The sequence below is a fragment of the Pygoscelis adeliae genome, unplaced genomic scaffold (genome assembly GCF_000699105.1).
Source record: "Pygoscelis adeliae isolate BGI_AS28 unplaced genomic scaffold, ASM69910v1 Scaffold349, whole genome shotgun sequence".
NCBI classification, from domain to species: Eukaryota; Metazoa; Chordata; class Aves; order Sphenisciformes; family Spheniscidae; genus Pygoscelis; species Pygoscelis adeliae.
In genome coordinates this window covers 1,124,044-1,130,577 of record NW_008825608.1, presented here as the reverse complement: position 1 = coordinate 1,130,577, position 6,534 = coordinate 1,124,044, and the positions used below count along the sequence as shown (strand labels likewise).

At 51.3% G+C, this 6,534-nt stretch overlaps 1 long non-coding RNA gene across 1 annotated transcript in view; it reads right to left on the bottom strand.

The window, feature by feature from the left end:
• Positions 1 to 467, bottom strand: part of LOC103924114 — a 681-nt gene extending 214 nt beyond the window's left edge. The window contains exon 1 of the long non-coding RNA XR_663970.1: positions 371 to 467. This is a non-coding gene — a long non-coding RNA (uncharacterized LOC103924114). The remainder of the gene's footprint in view (positions 1 to 370) is intronic.
• Between the last annotated feature and the right edge of the window lie 6,067 nt (positions 468 to 6,534).

Here is a 6,534-nt window from a genome sequence, read left to right as displayed (position 1 = left end):
AGCCGGTGTGACAACCCCCTAAGCAGAGCGTGCAGGCAGCTGCCCCGAGCCGCGTAAATCGTTAAGGCAGAGAGTGACGGGGCCGTCTGCGTGCAGAGAGCGCTGGGAAGCAAAGTGACAGATCACACAATGAATTTGCACAATTCCATTTAAAGACAGACTGCTATTTAAAGCACTTCAGTGAACGACGATGTGCCTGCAAGCCAGAGCCGGGATGAAGCGATGATTCATTCTGGGACATGCTGGGCTACTTCAGAGCTGCTGGCTGGAGTTCTCCAAGCTGCCGAGGCAAAGTTACTCTTTTTGTTTCTTCCACTGGTGATTTTTTTTTCCCCCCTCATACTGTAATAAATCGATAACATTTTTTGATGTAAAGTAAAGCTGAACCTCCTCTGATTGTCTTGGTGGTAGTGTTGGGGCTACCTAGCTTCAAGGACAAGAGCTAGCCGGTGTGACAACCCCCTAAGCAGAGCAAAATTTGCAGTTGTGGATGCTTTTCACTGCTGTTCTGTATGCGCAGGCGTTATTCCAGAGAGATGCCATGCCGTCGCTGTGTAACGAGCGCTGCTGTTACCCTACGAAGTGCAAACGGGTGGCTGTACTTCACAGGTCCTGTGCTTTGTAATCACTGCTCCTAACGTACGTCGTCTTGAATTCTGTAGAAATTCGTGGGATTTGGGGTTTTTTAATGGGGTGAAGCTGGCAATTAAATTGAAATAAAATCTGTACTGAGAAAAAAATGCTGCTGTTGTTCTTGTAGTTAATGCTTTGCGCTTCCTTCCAGAAGCACCCCGCAACGTGTTGTTGCCCGCCCGCGGCTGCTGTCCTCCGACTGGCTCCCTCCTGGTCTCTGCTCTGTGATGGGTAAAGGTTTGTTTTGGGTAGTTGCGTTTTCATCTGCTTTCAAAAGTCTGCGGTTTTTCTGCTTATCTTGTTGAGTGATCTGAAGTTAAGCGGGACACCTCGCTGCAAAGACTGGGTGTCTTTTGGTAAAGCCCCGGCTTCGTGTCGTTTTGGTAGTCCGATGGATCATTACCCATCAAGACGGGCTCGGAGGCCTACCTCTTCTTGGTATAAAGTGACTTTGACACAAGATTGATTTTAAGGGTTACTTTGACCACCCAAAAAGGGACTTCAGGTAAGAAAAACATGCGGACACGTTTGTTACTGGCCTGTTCTTTTGGGTAAACTTTGAAGGGGGATCTGCTGGCCCAGGTGCTGCGATGGGCAGCGTCAAGGATCCTACCAAAGCAACGTGTTGCTGTAGCAGGAGAAGCTTCAGGGGGAGTCGCTGCCCCGCAGCCCGGATTGCATCCCCCGCTGCAACGCTTGCTTCGGGGGCCAAGAGGAACCCCAGCGCCTCGGCGCCTTCCCATAGCGGGTGAAACACTGTTAAACAGGAGCTTGGTTGCCAGCGTCACCGGAGGATGATCTGTTTTTGAGAGAATTGTGGATCAGCAAGAGAGATCCTCTTGATCCTTTGCCCTCCCTTGGAGTGTCTCTGCCCGATGAGCTGGAACGAGAGCCTCTTCCCCCTTCCCTGCTCGCTGGCGTGTGGCTCTTCGGGGGAAGAGGGAGAGGAGCAGCTTTTCTTACCGGGAGGACGCACTTGCCTCCGTGCTGAGCAGGCATGTGGTGCCCAGACCCTCTGCCACTGCAGCAGAGGTCTTGTGCCTGGTGCCAGGAGAAGGGACCGGCACAGAGCTTTTCTCCGTGGACGTCATCAAGGTTTTGATGTGAGCGAAAAACAGCTCGATTAAGCCACAAAACTGTAGGATTTGGGGGAGGGGGTAATTTTCATTACAGCTTCAACTCGTCCACTTCATAGGGACGTTATTAATGCCAAATGCAGAAGAAACCGGTGGCTGGAGATGAGGCAGGTATGCAGCAGCAGCGTCGCGCTGTTTAATTCAGTGTAGCTGTTTTGGCATAAAAGAGCATTTCGGGTGAATCCTTTCTATTTTGAAGCACGGGCCACTATACACTGCGGTCGCAAGGAGAAGCTTTCTGCCACGTTGCCGTTGATAAATCTTTAATAACGCTGTGCCTAGTAAAGCAAAAACCTTCCGTACTCGGTCTGTGCTTTGTGAGCTGGTAGCAGGGGAAGTCAGCTGCCAGCAGCCGGCGTGCCACAGCACCTGAAGTCTGAATAAATAACGGGCAAGTTGTGTCCTAAGTCCTCTCAGTAGCAAAATATTTCGTCACACTCGGGTGGGGTTTTTTTTTTTCCTTTCCTTTTAAGCCCAGGTTTTATCTACCCTGGGGGTTTCACAGCGCCCAAGCCCCGCGGCCCCTGTCCAGAGGGTGCTCCCTGCCATCCAGCGTCTGTCTCACAGGCGCTGGCACCGCCGCAGCACCGGGCGCCGGCTCCGGCAATGCCCCCGGACGGCGGCACTGCCTGGTCCCTGCGGCTGCCTCCCTGCTGAATGCCACAGCTCTGCGTTAACAGAGAGGGAGAGATCCAAGATTATTTTCCACTGTCTGCACTGGGCTAATTCGTATTAAAATCTGCTAGGAGAGGTTGAAAATAGGATGCCTGTGCCTCTTAAATATTCCTGATCTGTAATGGTTGCGGGCAGCTGGGTTACGCTTCTCTTCTCTCTGTGGAGGAAAAAATACCACCCATTGAGACTGAGATTTCCGAATCCTCGCGGGGCTGAGAAGCACACTGGAAATCTTGGGAAGAGCTGGGTTACCCTGGTCCCATGGCTGCCCGGGGAAAGCTCAACCCTCTGTCCCTCTCCCATCCCTCCCATGTCCTGGGGTGACATTTCCACTTGCCTGGGCGTTTCACTTTCAGTAAAGATTTGTTAAGAAGGTTCCCAAGCACAAAGTGGATTCCAGGTATTTTCAGAGAGGGAGAAGAGGCAGAAAAATCTGCGCTCTCCATCCTACCAATTCCAGCTTGGGGCTTGTCCTCGCTTGGAAGGACAACACATTTCTAAAATTCACAGGTGTCAGAACCAAAGGGTTGCTCCCGAGCAGAGGTGGTGCTTCCTGCCCCTTTCTCCTGCCAGACAAGCCGGCAGGAGGGCACAGAGCTCCCGGCCCCCGCTACGGTGGGGTACGGTAACCCAGGCCCCGGGCTGGTGCTCAAGATGCTGGAACGGGGGAAACAAGGGGTGGCACAAGAGAGACAGGCACCGTGCTGCAATAACCAGGAGTGAGCGGCGGTAGCTCTACTCTCACGCTTTTTCCTGCACACCAAGAGAGGAAAACCCAGAATTCGTCACTACTTTCAAGAGCAAAATTGAACCCGTTACGCAGAGATGAGCACTGACCGGCCAGCGGCTGTGCTGGACGCTTCTAGGTGCGTTACAGACTCCAAATGGGCACCTTCGCAGGCTCTTGGTAGCTTTTGCTCCCTGCCTCGCCCCTTACACAAGCTGGCTGTGTTCTGGTGGATTAAGGGTCCTGCAGAGGGGACGTTCTTGCCCCATCGCTGCGAGCGTGGGGCTGGACCGACTTCGGAATCCCTCACCTGGAGGGTTTATAAGGCGCGTACAGGAGCTTTTTCTCCCACCCTTAACTCACGTGCCACTCCCTGCCTGCTCTGCTTTAGTTTTATGGCGTTTCATGGTTAAGCAGCAAGGTGCAGTTAGAGCCTCCGGAGGTGAGAGGAGGCTCATCCGTCACTCTGAGATCCCACGTGTGCTTCTTTGGAGCGGGCTCAGAGTCACCCTGATTTATCCCTGCTGCTTTTCGCTGCTCTGGAAGAACTCCATCCTGCCAGGAGGTAGGAAGAGAGTTTAGTGCAGGTAGGAACCAAATTCAAAATCCAGGTGTAGCAGGTAAAATGATAGCAGAAAATAATAATAATTATTAATAATAATAATTTAGGTTGAAATTTTCTGTGGAAGAGTTGCAAAGGCATCTTTCAGGGTATTCCCAGGCAGGGAGGCACAGGAGAAACTTTTCTGGACTAGCACGGAGTCATTAAGAAAACGAGTAGGAAGGAAATTCCTCATTCGGAGCTGGATGAAATTCAGCCCTGGATGAGTCTAGGCTGGTCCAAACTCTGGGAACACGAACAAGACGACTCGTCATTCCATCACACCCTGTCTCTGCAAGGGAAGGGGATATGCAAATTAAACAAAATGGTAACGGTGACATCAGGTTTAAAGATGCCGGCATCTCTATTTGATGAGCCTGGCGCCTTCAAGGTATCGTGATGAGACCCACCAGCGCGGCTGTGGGATGTGGGGCTTTCAAACCTGGGGGTTTTATCAGCATGGAGAAAAAAGAGCTTTTACAGACTGTGAAGGAGAAGACTGACCCGCACAGGGCCGTCCGTGGTGGCTTGCTCTCACGCTGCCCCCTTTAGCGCGCCTCGTACGGTTCGATTTTGTTAAGTCACATTCCCAGGATTTGAATCTCCACGAGCGATGGAGAGGCCTGGGGGGAAATACAGTCATTTCTTCCCTGAACAATGCTCTCCCTGGCATGCCTGATGAATCACATTTCCTGACACAGAAAAAAAATAAATCCTATTTCAGGGTAAGGACACGTAGCTGTCTCCCTCCATCGCGTCCGCAAGTCCAACACACACGTGAAACACAAGGCCTTTCCAACGCTGTCAATTATTTTCAGCCTCGATGCCAGAAAACCGGGGCAATGTTGGGTGGTGAAGAAACCATTTTGTTTGCAAATATTTTTGGCACCAGTGAAAATGGTTGGCAATGTTCGAGGAGTCCTGGTGCGGCGCTTCGTACCGTGGCACCAGATTTACCACTCACCTCCCAGCTGACTAAAACCTGTACCATAAAAAGGGGGTTGGGGCTGCCTCTGAGCTGGAAGATTGGGAAACGGAGGAGGAGGAGCGGAAGGCATCATGAAGGAGGCTGGAAGAAAAAGTAACCAGAGTTTTTCCCGTCTCCGTTTCTGACAAAGCCCAACTTGCCTGATGAGCAGGCATTGGAAAGTGTCTGCTCCCGGGTGGGGAGCTGCGGCACTCTCCGTGGGAAGGCAGCCGGACTATTAAACAGTTCTCATTATGAGATAATCCAAGGGGGGGGAAAACTAACCATGAAAACAGACCTTCACTTCAATAAACCGCGGCGAAGGAGAGACGTAACTTCAAAATAATCCATTGCATCCAAGAGCAGGGAAGGTAATTTTGTGTCACCCTGTTAGGAGGTTGGATAATAATTGGTTAGATATTGTTCTTGAAAAGATTGTGTTCTGTGTCTTCCGCTGTTTGTCATAACGTGTGCTGCAACGACGTGTCGGTGATGCTCCCGATGTCACAGCCAAGGGCCATTAGAGAAGTGGGGCCGAGGCTGAGCGTGTGCGTTTAATGCAGAGTAAAGAATTCAATCAGTGTGAAAATGTGAAATTCCCCCTTGCGAAGGAAGCAGCCTTTAATCACCGCATTGCCCCATGTCAGCCTTTTTGCTGTGTGTGTTACCTACCGTGGACAGGGTTTGCTCCCTGAGACAGCCGAGAGCCGCCTGCTAAGGGTGTGAGCGTTTCCATCAGCTCTGCCCGTGCTCCTGCCCCCCGCACTGCCGCTGAACGTGCTCAAATGTAAGGACGTGAATAAACGACGGTGGGGATAGGGGTAAAACTCCGCAGCACGGCTGACACATCACCCCTGCAGCGTTTGGGCTCTACCCAGCCTCCGGTGGAAAAAAAAATCTGCTCGAAGAGCCTGCTGTGGCCACGCAGTTATTTATCTCTTCCTCAACGCTTTCTCTCACCTATTCTAATTTATTTCTCGCTCTAGTAATGTCTCGTCTTAGCTTTTGACTCTGGTCCAGCCTGGCTGATCACCTGCGAACATTAAAGGGCTGCAGCAAGACCCCTACATGACACTAGGGTGAATGGGGTCCTCCCCTTAAGGAGCTGAGGTCGGCCCCTCTCCTGCTCCTTATATATTTCAGCTGTAAAGCAGCCACCTCTCCTTTTTCCAGGGGAGAAGGAGAGCCTGCTCCTCAGACATGCAGCTTTCCGAGATAAAGGCGGTGGGAATTTGGGACACAGCAAACTTTCTTCTCTTTTGCCTGCTTCCAGGCGGGTAGTTAGCTCGAGCTTAGTAGTAGTCCCGAGATGGAGTTTGCCTACTTTTCAAGGCTTTTGACCACGGTGCCTTGCGCGGTTGTATGTGAAAGCTTCTAAAAGCAAAATGAAGGGCTGAAATGTTATTTCATGAAGGAGAACGTTGTTTCCCGTCACTGCGGGAGGCTTCTTCCAAGACACATACTGTCCTCTGGGGTAGTTCCTTGGGGCAAAACCTGCGTCTGAACGGACTGGCGTTGGGGTCTTCACAACGCATGAACGTCACTTTAAGGTCATTAATTTGCGTATATTTAAGTGACGTTAGCCATGTTTGCTTCTACCAGAAAAAAAGCCGTTGACAAACAGCCACCATCCGGTGGTATCTGGGGTACCAGTTGTTTCCGGACTCGCTCTAAGGGAAATGCGGTATCTACGCTATTCTTCCGCAGCGTCCTTCCCTGGATATTGGTTGATAGTGATAGTACCGAATGGGGTGTCTTAAGAACTCTGCAGGACTACTTCTGCTCTGCTAGACCA